A 15,732-nucleotide genomic window follows, 5' to 3' on the forward strand; every position below is an offset into this window, starting at 1 on the left:
AAAATTGGTGAAACTACTTGAAAAACTCGCTGAGAAATTCCACAAGAAAAAACAAAAATTTCCTCATTTTATTGGTAATAGAAGTCATTTGGATGAAACCGAGAACTGTTGGATTTGCGAGGAAGCTTTTGCAACCGAAGATATAAAAATTCTAGACCATTGTCATTTCTCTGGAAAGTTTTTGGGCTATGCACACACACTATGTAACCTTCAAAGACAACGTACTAAGTTCACACCAATTTTTGCGCATAATTTGGCAAACTATGATATTCATTATGTGATACGTGCCTTGAAATCTGGGAGTAAAAATAACACAATTTCTGTCATTCCAATCAATGAAGAAAAATACGTATCACTGAGCTTGAAAGTTTGGCTTGGATCGTACACTAACAACAAAATACATGTTCGTCATAAATATGAGGAAATGCGTTTTTTAGATAGCTACAAGTTCATGCACTCGTCGCTTGATACATTAGCCAAAAACTTGCCCAAGAATAACTTTGTGTACATTGATAGTCATTTTTGCTCGCACTCAGAAGAAGAGAAGGACTTGCTTCGTCAAAAAGGATACTTCCCTTACTCATACATTACCAGTTCTGAAAAATATGATGAGCCAGAACTCCCTGCCCGACATTTATGGAAAAATAAACTGCAAGGAAATGAAATATCTGTTACTGAAAGTGAGTGGAAGCACGCTAGGAATGTATTTTCAAAATTTAATTGTTCTAATATTGGAGAGTATACTGACCTGTATCTAACATGCGATACCCTTATACTCGCATGTATTTGAACACTTCTGCAAAGTTTGCTTCGACACGTACTCCGTTGACTGCGCGCAATACTACTCAGCTAGTAATTTATCAGGCGATGCTTTCCTTAGAGTGTGTAAGGCAGACATTGAACTACTAACTGTGAGAGAGCATCTTAATATTGCGGAAGCAATGCTGAGGGGTGGAATTTCCAGCGTGTTTTCGAAAAGGTTATCACAAGCGAATAATAAGTTTGTGGAAGGATTCGATAACCAAAAGCCCTCAACATTTCTCTGGCTAATTGACGCAAATAATTTATACGGGGGAATAATGGAAATGTACCCCTTACCTTTGAACAATTTCATTATGGCGTCAAGTGTTACACTCCAGAAAGTTTTGGAAACCGAAGCAGATTCTGAAGTTGGGTACATTGTTGAGGTGGACATAGAATATCCTCAAGTCCTACACGAGGCACATTCCGATTTCCCATTAGCTCCCACAGAGGAGATAATAAAAGAAGAATGGCTCAGTAATGACCAGAGAAATTTTTTAATAGAAAATGATATTCCGATACAATCAAAAGTCAAAAAGTTAATTCAGACAATGTATCCTAAAAAGAATTACACACTGCATTATTTAACTCTTCAACTCTATGTACAGTTAGGACTGAAGGTAACAGAAGTGCACAGGGTGTTGCAATTCAACCAGGCGCAATGGTTGAAACCCTACATAGAGTTGAACACAGAGAAGAGAAAACGCGCTCAAAACAAGTTTGAAGAGGACTTTTACAAACTGTTGTCAATTAGTGCGTATGGAAAAACCTGTGAAGGGAAACGGAATAGAATTGATGTTCAGATAACGCAATCAAAATCAAAACTCTTAGATCTGGCAAGTTGTAATAGTTTCAACGGAGTTAAAATAATTGACGAAAAACTTGAGTCCGTAGCAACAAAGAACAGCAAAGTTATGTGACACAAACCAACAATAATTGGCTCCACAATTCTGGATCTAGCGAAATGTTTCATGTATAACTTTCACTTCAATGTAATGAAGCCAAACTTTGAGTGTGAACTACTATATAGCGATACGGACTCCTTTCTCTATGAAATTGTATCGGAAGACTTGTTTGAAGACCTTGCCAAAAACATCGAATTAAAAAAACACTTCGATTTTTCCAACTACGCTGAAGACCACGTTCGTTTTGATAGAAGCCAGAACAAAGAGACACTGAAATTCAAGGATGAGATGGGAGGGAAACTTATAAAGGAGTTCGTGTGCCGTAAACCGAAGCTTTACTCTGTCTTAGCTGAAGGTGAATAAATACTAGCAACTTACAAAACACTAGTTCACTTAACCCAACGCTTGCAACTAACTATTAACTTGTAAAGTAGAATTATTCTTTAAAGTAACTGTGTTGTATTGTTTAGATTGTGTTAAGAAGTCGGCCAAAGGCGTCAGCAGGTTCACACAACAGCAACTTCTTCATAACATGTACAAAGAATGCCTGCTTTCTGGCCAAACGGTCAGAAAACCTAATACCAGAATCACTAGCCAGTCCCATAATTTGATCACAATAACGACAAATAAAGTTTGCCTCAACAGTTTTGACAACAAACGATATGTATGTGACGGTAAAATAGACAGACTTCCATTTGGTCATAATTGCATTGCTTGGGAGGGCTTAAGCGACTGGAGTTTCGAAAGTGATAATGTTGCCAGTCTTGTGAACAACCCTGAATAGACCGAGGATATGCACTTAGAAGGGGGATGTAATGTTGACATTTTCACTCCGCCCGACCCAGGGTTCAATCAAAGGGAATATTCAGAGACAGAATTACAAAATGTAGCAGATCTCGAAGCCGAAACTGACTCCAACTCTACCCCGACCCCTAACCCATTTCTCGATTTAGAAGCCATTGAAAGCCCCGATGAGGGAATACCTAGATCTAAAAAACCACGGGCCAAATTATTTGAATCAGACTCCGATTAATTTGTATATATGTGTGTGTACTCTTATTAGCCCAAACTGTAATTCTTTTATACAATTTTGTCATAATTCTGAAATTAAACGTTTGCTCTTATTTCTTATTCTCAGTGCTAATTTATTCCAATTTTGCTGAGGGAAGCAATAAACATAAACAAAACCACTTTGACCAAACTCAGACACCATAAAATTAATATAAACTTTCCAAGTTCTGAGACGTTCAAATTTTCGGTTTTCTCCCACCAAGACAAATTCTGTGGACTATGGCATGCTCAAACTTTTTTCGCCTATGGGAGATTGCTATATGGTCTGAAAAAGGACTTTCCTTACCAATGTGGTCTCAGCGCGAACTTTCTTTACCAAAATCCTATACTACTGAGGACAAAAATACTTTAAAAACAAGAAAGTAAAAACAACGGATATTTTGAAAACAAGCAATAAACTAGTTTTCCAAAATATTAAACACAAATCCAAATTTAAATTCTACCTTATCAGAGAGTCAACTAACTTATCAGAATGAACATGAACAACGGTATAAACGGACAAAAACTCAAAAAATCAGCAATAAAAATTGAAACTAAAAAGAATCAAAATTGTTTAAAACGTAAGATCTGAAACGAAAATGCTTTAAAAGTTCCAGTACGTTTCACCAGAAAGCTACTGAATCCTTCCGATAACAACACTAAGTGACACCACAACAAATTGAACGTCAAAAGATGGGCAACACTTAGATAATTTCTGAAAACAAGCAGTGCCCAAGTTGTTGACAATTTAAACCGTCTAACAACTTCATTTAAGTTTCTATCAAATAGCCAAAATAAAAACTAATTATGGCATCAAATAATAGGACAAGATGAACATCAAAAAACGGGAAAAAGATCAGCGATAGTATTTTTTTAGGAAAAAAGTTTTTTCAAAGTGGTTAAAAACCTAGAGAGGGAGTTGAAACCGTTGAAAGCTTGAATTATGTCTTATTGGAGTACCAGTGAGACCATGAGATTACACAGGGCAACAGAAAAGACCACAAAAACCGCAAAAAACCCATAAAAAACACCAAAATTTTATGACAAAATATAGTGTCGAGGTCATATAAGCCAAAAACTGGCAATTTGCCAAAAACACAACTATGGCTAATTAAATCACATGTATGACCTTTCGAAGCCTTTATTTAAGAAAATCATGTGAAAACCGCAAAAATAGAAGTCGCATTGAGGCATTGTCAAAACATTTTTCCGAAATTTGAGAATTTGTTCAATATCTTTTCTCACTCCATTTAAAAAGCAATCAGAGCAAGTTTCATGCCTCAAAACTACTCAATGATCACTTCCAGTGGTACTAAAATCACTACTCCATTTTGACTTTTCGTTGACAACAGAAAGTCGAAAAGAGTGTGAACAGATCTTCAAAAAAAATAACAGGAAGAATTCCAGAAGTGACTCGAAGCGTCGGGAATTCCTGAAAAACCTTTAATTCATCAATTCATCAAACATAGAACACCCCCCCCCCAAAAAAATCAACACTAGTTTCATTGTTCGTCGTTTAGTTTTACCAAGTTCAAATCAAGCAGAAAATGAATTTCAGAACAAAACTCAACACTACTGAAGTCAAAACGAAAACTATTGCCACAAAAAACCAATATTTGTCTCAACAAAACGAATAAAATAATTTTCTGCGTTCACATGTGAAGAAGATCTTAAGAATTCACATTCTTGCAATGAGAGAAAAAGTTTAATCGTCATTCATAAACATTACCAAGACCAAAACAGAACCAAATTTTAGAACAAAATATAATCTTCAATGATTTTCACAACAGAAATTACTGTGTAAATTAAAAAATGCAAAGTATTGTATAATTTGAAGCATCCTAGCCGTTAATTTGGCAAAAAACCAAAATTATTAAAACAAAAAACGCAAAACGATGACCAGTCAAATAGTTTTCCAGATAACACTTCACAAAAACAGAGTGTCGTAATCGGTCCGCGAAGAACATTAAAAAATCTTAATTCTTCGGTTTTAGCATATTAGCAAAGCAAGCAATTTAGTATTGACTAAGAGAATTCAATCTCCTGTAACTTCAAATTATCAGAAAGAAGGCAAAGGAAACTCAAAGCAAAAAAACAGCTTAAAAAACCAGCCTCAAAACACATTCCACCAAAATTATTAATTTTTACGTAATAGAAATTCCGACACGTTCTTACATTTTATGACCCAAAATTCATCCAAAAAATTGTGCCGAAATAGCAAAAGTAAAAAAATATATGTTTTGAAAACAAAGACAGATTCAAAAGTTGTACCCAAAAAAACCATGAAGTTTTACAAAGAAACGATAAAAGGAAAACAACTAGAAAAAAACAATAACAGACACAATCGAAAAAAACCTCATCTTCAAATTTTGAAAAAAGAAAGTTCAAAAAACAAAAAAAAACAGAAACAATTAATTTGCCTTTGCAGCTCATCAAAATAATTGAGTAATATTAATCAAAGATCCAACTTATAAAAACTCTTTTTAAATAATAAAAACGTAACCGACTAACGCCGGGTGAATGTCTCTCAAACGACCGGCGAGCGATTGGCTTCGCCAGTAGCTATCCACGGTTTAGTGAGGCTAGCTTTAGCTTAATTTTTGTTGTTAAATCGTAAAACATTTTAAAATTCGAGCTCTTCATTGGATAATTCATTTGTCGTGAAAATCGTATGAGAAAGTGTTTGAAATCGCAATTTTACGTATTTAATTGCTCTCCAACGAAGTTTGTAGCAGTTTTAATAGTCCTGTTGGTCTTTTTTATGCAATTTTTCGCTTGACCGATTTTTTGCCTGACCCGTTTGAACTTTCGACTTCAAAAACGAGATAAACAAGTAGCGCCCAGCTGGCATTAAGTGCTCTCAGAGACTTTCATTTAACAACAAAAATTACTATGTAAATTAAAAAATTCAAAGTATTGTATAATTTGAAGCATACTAGCCGTTAATTTGGCAAAAAACCCAAATTATTAAAACAAAAAAACGCAAAAGGATGACCAGTCAAATAGTTTTCCAGATATCACTTCACAAACACAGAGTGTCGTAACCGGCCCGCAAAGAGCATTAAAAAATCATAATTCTTCGGTTTTAGCACATTAGCAAAGCAAGCAATTTAGTATTGACTAAGAGAATTTAATCTCTTGTAACTTCAATTTACCGGAAAGAAGGCAAAGGAAACTCAAAGCAAAAAAAAACTCAGCTTAAAAAAGCCAGCCTCAAAACTCATTCCAACAAAATTATTAATTTTTACGTAGTAGAAATTCCGACACGTTCTTACACTTTATGACCCACACCGTGTTAAATGAATTCATCCAAGAAAATCTGTCGAAATAGCAAAAGTAAAAAAAATATGTTTTGAAAATAAAGACAGATTTCAAAGTTGTACCCAAAAAACACCATGAAGTTTTACAAGAAACGATAAAACGACAACAACTAGAATAAAACAATAACAGACACAGTCGAAAAAAAAACTGATCTTCAAATTTTGAAAAAAAAGAAAGTTCAAAAAACAAAAAAAAACGAAACAATTAATTTGCCTTTGCAGTTCATCAAAACAATTGAGTAATATTAATCAAAGCTCCAACTTATAAAAATTCTTTTTAAAACATAACCGACTAACGCCGGGTGAATGTCTCTCAAACGACCGGCGAGCGGTTGGCTTCGTCAGTAGCTATCCACGGTTTAGTGAGGCTAGCTTTAGCTTAATTGAAGGGGCGTAAGGTGAGCGCAGCGGGGAGCTGATGGGGGCAAGTGGGGTGGGGGGGGGGGTGTTGCAAAGGTGGCAGGGGGCCTTAGGGTGGGGAGGGGGTTGCAAGGGTTTTGGTTGCGCGGAGCCCTTACCGGCCTGAACGATGTGCAGGGGTGGAGATTGGGGTGGGGGTTGAAGTAAGAGGGGGCTGATGTGGGGATGTGTTGTGGGGGGAGGGGGTCAATCTCTAAGAACCGCCCTTCACACCATAAGCATAAGTCTCCAAAACAGTTTCTCTGAATCGCATACTTGGAGACTAGTGAGCTGAAAGTCTCTAAGAGCACTTAATGGCCGCTGGGCGCTACTTGTTTATCTCGTTTTTGAGGACGAAAGTTCAAATAGGTCAGGCGAAAAATCGGTCTAGCGAAAAATTGCATAACAAAGACCGACAGGTCTATTATAACTGCTACAAAATTCGTTGGAGAGCAATTAAATACTTAAAATTGCGATTTCAAACACTTTCTCATTCGATTTTCACGACAAATGAATTATCCAATGAAGAGCGCAAACTTTAAAATGTTTTACGATGCACAAAAAGACTGATTCTTATAAACATAAACAAAATAGAAAAAGAAAAAACCGAAATTGAATTAGTATACGTTGGATTTTATTTCTATTATACGTCCAATTCTATGTCGAAAAGTGAGGAACCCAAAAAAAATTAGAAAGTCCGTTCAAAGATTCAAAAACACAGAAATTATGAAAGAACTCCAACAAAATTAATTAAAAATTGAGAAATATGTACCGCTCTTGATCTTCAAACAGTTATTCGCCTGAAACAAACAATGTAAAATTAGCTTTGAAGGTTACATAATTTTACAGCTTCCATTGAAAAGGATTCAGACAAAAAAAATGACAAACAAGGAAAACGGAAAACAAGTGAGTCAAATGAACGGAAAAGGCTGAAAACAGTTAGTTATAAAAACCGTCGTCCCATTGAACGCAGTTCGCTAACAACTTAACTTCTCTAACTCAGCAATTATCATATCACACAGCAATTTTAATCACTTTCACTTTTTGTTCAAAACGCTGTCTGAATAATTAATACTTCCTGTAAAAAAGACCTGGAGAAAAATACTCCTCTTCGAGTTGCAAAAAAATCAGCTCAAGTCAAATTGTTTGAACTGTAAAATGAGACTGCTTAAATATTAGCCTTTAAGAGGCTGTCGTAGGCTATTAATAATTATTTATACTTTATCACTCAATAACTGTAAATGACGACACTAAAAAGAATCAAGCTTCTGAGGGAGAAATTACACCAATATATCAGCAAAGTAATCAATTGTCCATCAGTTTGATTCAAGACTCATTCTTCGGCATGCAAAATTGGTTCAAAATCTTAAAAATTCGCGAAAGCTGGTACAGACAAGGCGGCTTGGTGATGTGCGTTCGGCCATAAGGTTCCCGTCTCCACTCAGCCACAATTTTTACTCAATTCTCTACCAAATTCTCTTTTAAAATTCAAAATATGATAGAAAATAATTAGTGAATCCATTTCAAAAAACTGCTTTAAAGTCATAAAACTAAACGAATTATATAACGCCTCATTAGAAGGCCGGTGATACCTGCCATTAACCGACATTAAAGAGAAAAAAAACCATTATTGACTACCAAAACTACGTCTTTCTATGAAACAGAGAAGAACCTGAGAACAACGTCAAAACAGCTCGGATGAAATCCAAAGAAAACCAATTTCCTTGATTTAACAGAGAAAACATATGGGATCTGTCTTTATTGAGAACGACTATCAAGTAGACAAAGAACAAAAAAGCAAAGTTAAAAACTAAGAATATACTTACAATTAATTTCAAGTCATGAAAACCTTTAGCTATCAAAATAAATCATAAAATAGCTCTATTTATGCCTTCCGTGGAAGCCATTGAGACCTGTCATTACCCAGAACGTCATACGACCACAAAAAGAGCGAATGCAGGCAAAAATCAATTAAATTTTGCAAGAACATGGTGTCGAATCCGCTAAAAATCTGTTTCTATTCACTAAAAACATAAGATTTAATCAACTACTCCTTCACAAAACACCATTAATTTAAAAAGTGGCTGTTCATTAATAGGTCCCTAATTTGATAATCTGACAAGAGAGCAAAAGGAACATCGAAAATGGAAATCGCCCAAAGATAAAAAGTTATGAAATCTCGTATCTAAGTCACTAATCCTTAAATGAAAGGTAAAGCAGCAAAAAAACGAACTCTAATTCAACTGACATAGGATTTGACCTCTCTCTTTGCTAACACTACGCATCATGGTGACAGAAAAAAAAAATAAAAATGGAAAGAGCTCTAAAACCATTAATTTTTTCAAAATTCCTAACGACAATAAAGTAAGTCATTAGAATTATAAACTTTCTACTAAAAACACTAAATAGGCTAGCTTGTTACACTTAAAAAGCCAATTTGACACGTCTTTAGTGAAACTAAGTCAACAGACTGCAAAAAAACTTTCACAAACAATTTTGATCAAACTCATTGTTGACGCAAAAAAAATCTTAAGTTTTTCTCTTAAACTATGACGTATGCCAATTGGCATTCATTTGCATCAAAATTTGATCTGTAAATAACTGGGTTATGATTTGAAATCCCACTGAACAACTAATACAAGTTGAGGAATGTTCTTAAAGACGCGCCTAATTGCAATACTAAAAACTTTTGGATGAAATCTCCAAGATTGGACCAAAACCAAACTTGCTAACACTTCACCTCTATTAAAAAAAACAGTTGTTCCAAATATCAGCGAAATGACCAATTTGAACAAAAAACCATTGTCAATGTCAAAAACAAATTAGTTTTGGAAAATTACAGAATTATATTAGCGAAGAACGTTTAGGTTATCAACTGAAAGCATTAGATAGTTTCACTAGTAGCTACTTAGGTAACAATTCAGACCTTTATCGTGCCTTTATTATAATTTGTCACAGGAATACAAAAACATTAAAAACTGAATGCAAATTTTGCGAAATCGTTAAAAAATTGGGAAAACATTTTGTCGGAAACATAGAAGCCATGAGTTTTACTGAATATGATTCTAAACAATAATTATTTATTGGGACTCAATTGAACCTTTTGAGATTTCTCAATAATCGAACCTCTACACGAAGAAAGGCTCATCTGCAATTTTGACGAAAAAAAAGACAAAATATGCTAGAAAGGTTAGAGCCAAAATACCGAATCCTTTTTCATAGCAAAAATCAAAACGCCACCCCAATTGACTTTTCAGCTGCAGGGCTGTTAAATAAAATTAACTGTTGCAAATAATTGCGCAAAACATTTTTTGTCAAATAAAAACATATAAAAACTGAATAATCGTTTTTTGATAAAAATCCACTTATATTAGGCGAAAGACCACTAAATGATTATTTCCAGAAAACTTTTATAGAAAACGGAAAAAAACATAGCGCTCATATGAGTATAAGAACTTTGTATCAGTAGTTTTCATTTCTGCACTATCAGCCAATTAGGAGAGAGACTCGGTTCAAACAAACCAGCAGCTCTTTATTTTTAAACATAAAACCAATAAGGCTATCGTTAACAATTTTATAACACTTTTAGCAAAACTGATTAAAATATCAGCGAAAATTACAAAATGTAAACAAAATAACGGACGTGAGGCTAATGTTTACGAAGCTCTAAACCTCTATAACTCCTCGGGGAAAAAAGAACTTTAATCAAACTTTTTAAACTTCACGTTCTACGCCTGAGAAACTTTTTATTTATACCGCAACTCTGTACAATAAATCGATAGGCAAAAAATTGCTGGACAGAAAACACTCTGAGCATATAGTTCCTCTCCCACTATAGTGTGTCGCAATAACAAAGGTAAACTTGGAGGCATATTTTTATTAACAGCATATGTCTGTTTTTTTATTACTTTATGACGGGCTCCAATAATTATCTGTTTGAAAGAGAAAGAGCATAGACAGGTTGTCCATCAGTGCGCAGATTCCAATGAAAATCCAAAACAATAAAGCATCATAATACCCTTGAATTCTAAGTTTTTGCATATAAACTTGGCCTCAACAAAACTTAAACTTACAAAGTTCTTTTTGTACTGCTTCAGAATCACAAAAATAGAGAATAATGGGAACAAAATTAATGAGAAAATACCCGAAGACTGTCCGAAAAAAGCCGCCATTGATCCCCATAACCACAGGAATGGACTGAAACAACAGAAATGGAAAAATTTGATTGATGTGATTAAATAATCTTTGAAGTGGAAACTTTTTTGATTTTATTCCACTATTAGACATACTCGTACCTCTTGATGAGAGGATACAAGAGCTGGTATCAAAACCAATAAGCATTAGATGGTAACTAACACATATAAGAACAAAGTTCATGCAGCGGGCAAAAAATTGGTTTCGAAGGGTTCATCCCGTTTTTAATTTTGATTTTGTTTTTTGATACTGATGATGTTCACTTTATATTGTTTTGCTGAGCAACTGCTCTTTAAAATCACTTTGAGCGGAATGAGCGGAGAATGAAACTAGCCTAGAGACGTCAATAGATTTCATGTAAAATGTCGGAAAATCGGCAAAATGAGGTAAAGCAAAACAATTTTTGTGCGACGAAGTACAAAAAGTGCAGCCGGACAAGTCCTGAAACAATTCAACGAATTTATATTGACAAAACAAAAACTAAACCTTTTATGGAAAGATTGGAAAACTGATTAAAAAATCGAAAGAACAGTGAAAATCAAAGTCAAATTGCTGCATGTCAACAAAAAATCGAAATCGAGACAGCTATTTTTTCAAATATCATTTTCTCACTACTTTTAAATTAGATTGACAAAGTTCACGCCGCAAGACCACTCGCTTTTGCTCCACTTCCTGTTTCGGCGTGACCAAAATCATTACTTCAATTTGACTTTGAAAATCATGAAAATATGTGAAAAGATCTTAAAAATCATAGCCGGAAGAATACAGAAACGACTCGAAAGACAAAACTGACCAACCTAACTGACATTATGAATATCCTACCTAAACACTGCAGATACATTAAACAAAAAAATGTCATGAAAACGTTAAAATTTGAATTAATTAAAGAAAAGTGCCTTCTATAGATTCCAGCGGCACCTTTTTGAAGCAAAACTTCTTGAATAGCTCCAAATTAACGATTGAACAGGAAAAAGTAGCAAACAGAATAAAATCAGAAAAGTGATAAGCAATAACAGACAAAAATCGTCCAAAATTTGCAAAACTCAAAATTGCAGTCAATTCAATCAAAAAGCAGCCAAATCAACAAATATAGCCAGCAGATTGCCGGAATAGCTGCGAAAGAATAGACCTGCGTGCCAGATAATAGAGATAAACAGATACAGATCTAAATTGAAAAAAAAATCGACACCGCCAAAAAACTTGATAAAAAACTTTCAGCGATAAATTAATAAAGCTTGTTAAAATTCATTCCGCAGAAGCCTCTTATTAGGGACCTTTACTGCACAAATGAGTTCCTTTGACCTTAAACATATTCAAATTAAACTTTTGTAAAAGTCATTTTATTGAGTGAGGTAAGTCACGTATGATCAAAATCTAATCACGCAAATAATCTAAAAACTTTTGCTAAAGCGAGTGAGAAATGACGTCACGCGTGCAAATTCCGTTAGTGAGTGGAAGAAGTCATTCAGAAAATTTGACTTTTTCAGCTTTGCTGTGTGAACAAAAAGTAAAACGAAAAAAGAGCGTCAGACGACGAAACAGAAAACATAGCCGGAAAGAATTCCAGAAGCGACTCGAAGCGTCAAAGCTTCACCAACAAAACCGTAATTGCAGCGGAAGCCAATACCTTTTGTTTTAAACCATTAACGCACTACCTCTCCAGGTCTGCTCTAAAAATTGGTGAAACTTAAACCACTGTCACCAAGAGAAAAATGCAGCAAAATTTTACATTATTGAAAACGTTTGGTAACGTTAAAAAATCAGAAATAATTCAGGAGATCAAAAACCTGACGAATTGGAAAAACTGACAAGGTTATCAATTGCCCTCAAATGATTCATGATTCTAATCTGAAAAAGATCGCGAAAGCAAACGGGAGATAATAATCTTAGAAACTAAGTTAAAATCTTTTCAAAAGAGAAAGCTCAAATTTAAGAATGAGAAAACACCTATAATTCCATTTCTAATCACTGCAATTAGGCCAAAAAACAACACAGACCAGATGCTTGTTGTACATATGCTAGACAACATGATTTCATGCAAAATAAAAAGATAAAATAGATAAAATTGATCATAGAAAAGACATAGGCAGCAGAAGAATATTCAAAGGCAAAAAATTGTTTAAATTAATACAAAGGCCTAAAGTAACCTCCAGTAAATAGTCATAAGTGGAAATTTCGGAAAAGTCCTACAATCAAACTCTCAGTACTGCCTAACGTTGAATGAAATCAATTGCAAACCAAAGAAATGACGAAAATCTAAGAAAAAGCTGAAATCATAAAAATCCGAAAAAATCAATATACCGAAAATAAATGTAGATGCCAGGACAAAGCTTGAGTGGCAATAACTAGAATGTGAAGAATATTGACAGAATGTAAGGAACACCGTAACAAAGATATTCTTAATTTTTGAAAGTTAATCAATTTAAAAAAATTCAAGAAAAACGAATACATTTCATTGTTCAGCATTCAAAAAATAGAAAAAAAACTAGTCATCCGATACAAAGATCTATCCTCTTGAAGAGAACAAAAAAAAGGAAAAAGCAGAATTCATAAATACGAAACATTGAAGCATTTTGCAAAAAAATGGTCAAAGAACTTATAAGTTAAGACTGCATTTATGAAAGTTTCAACTGTTTTTTCAGAACTTAACGCCAAAAAATGATTGAAATTTTATTGTAACGAAAAATAAGTCCCACATGTAGCACAAAAAACTTTTTCTAGCATTTACAACCAAAATGCAAACAAAACTGACGAAAATCAGAAAAAAAAACTACAAAAAACGGATTAGCATAAGTACAATTTTATGGAACAAATTTACATCGAGGTAGAAAGAGGCGTTGAGTATATAAATTATCAAAGAGAAGTTGCCATAATCACTGATTTTTGACAAAAAGACGGTTAAAAAGATCAAAAATGAAGAAATTAATAGAAAAAAAAGGCAAAAATTAACTAAAAAATAAAGAATAATGCGCCAATTTTCAATTTGAAAAACATTTTCATGCTCTGCAAAACACTGTGGCGTCAATTTCCGAGGTTGGCATTTCAATAAAGCATCGAATAAAATTTATTTCTACAAGAAACCAAATTAAAAGCAAAAAATTGGGCCACTTAGACGAAAAAACGGCTAAAAACGGTTATCTAAATGTGCCATTCACTCAAAAACTTTTCAAAGTCAAAAAGTCGTTCACTAAACTTAACGCATGATCAAAAAACTTCTCTCGCTTAGCGAAAATCTGTTCACCAAGACAGCTTTTCTCACTTTCGCTTTTAGGTCAAAATGCCGCGTGAACAAATCTACTTCCTGTAAAAAAAACATAGCCGAAAGAATTCCGGAAGCGACTCGAAGCGTCAAAACTTCACTAGAAAACCGTAATTGCCATGGAAGGCTTTCATTTCCTTTTTTATTAAACCATTAACTCATTACCTCCCCGTGTCTGATCTAAAAGTTGTAGAAACTTAAACCACTCACAATGAGAAACAAAATGCAGGAAAATCTTTTTTATAGAAAATGTTTGGTAACGTTAAAAAAATCCGAAAAAGATAAGAAGGTCAAAATACTGATGGGCTGAAACAGCTGACAGGGCTAACAATTGCCCTCAAATAATTCATGATTCTAATCTCAAGAAGATCGGGAAAGCAAACAGCAGATAAATCTTAGAAACAGTTAAATCTTTAAAACAACGCTCAAATTTAAGAATCAGAAAAGCACTATAAGTACATTTCTAATCACTGCTATTAAGACACAAAACAGCACACACTTCTCCCTTATTCTACATATGCTAGACAACACGATTTAAAACTAAATCTAAAATTAAATTGATAATAGAAAAGACATAAGCAGCAGAAGAATATTCAAAGGCAAAAAACTGTTCATTAACAACAAGGCCGGAAAAAAGTTGCAGTAGATAGTATTGCTAGCAAAATCTCAGTACTGCCTTATGTTGAATGAAATCAATTGCAAACCAAAGAAATGACCAAAATCTTTTGAAAGTTAAAAATCAAATAAAAAAAATCAAGAAAAACGAATACATTTCATTGTTCAGCATTCGAGATTTAGAAAGCCTAACTAGTCATGCGATACAAAGATCTATCCGCCTGAAGAGAACAAAAAAAAGGAAAAAGTAGAAATCAAACATACGAAGTATTGAAATATTTTGCAAAAAAAATGGTCAAAAAACTGCATTCATGAAACAGTTTTAACCGTTTTTCAAAAAATTAACACCAAAAGATCGAATTGTTTTTGAAACTAAATTAAAGTCCCTCATGTTGCACAAAAAGACTTTCTAGTAATTAAAACCAAAATACGAACAAAAAAACTGACAAAAGTCGGATTAGCATATGAACAATTTTATAAAACAAAATTATACCGAGGTAGAAAGAGGCGTTGAGCATATGAATAGTCAAAATTAATCTGCCATTTTAACTGAATTTTGGCAAAAAGACGGTTAAAAGATCCAAAAATGAAAAAAAAAACTATAAGAAAAAAAGCCAAAAATAAACTGAAAAATCAAGAAATATGTGCCAATTTTGAACTTGAAACGCATTTTCAGGCTTCGCAAAACACTGTGGTATCAATTGCCGAAGATCACATTTCAATATAGCATCAAATAAAAATAATTTATATAAAAAACCAAATTACAAGCAAAAAAATTGGGCCACTTACACGAAAAACCGGCTAAAAACGGTTATCTATATGTGCCATTCAGTCAAAATGTACTTTTCAAAGTCAAAAAGTCATTCACTAAACGCAGCACATGATCAAAAAACTTCTCTCGCTCAGAAAAAATTAGTTCACACGGCAATTTTACTCACTTTCGTTTTTAGGTCAAAACAGGGTCTGAACGAATAGTACTCCCAGTAAAAAAAAACCATAAGAAAACCAATACTCCTCTTCCAGTCGTAATAAAAAAACCGAGAGAAAACCAATACTCCTCTTCGAGTCGTAAGAAACCAAGAGCACCGCAATATAGCTTCGCTCAGCTTACAGCTATAAAAACAAACAAATTCAACCACGAACCTCTCCAAATGCTATAAACAAAACCGACTAACGTCGGGCGCATTGC

This window comes from Convolutriloba macropyga, chromosome 6, assembly GCF_964194025.1.
Source record: "Convolutriloba macropyga chromosome 6, txConMacr16.3, whole genome shotgun sequence".
Lineage (NCBI taxonomy): Eukaryota > Metazoa > Xenacoelomorpha > Acoela > Convolutidae > Convolutriloba > Convolutriloba macropyga.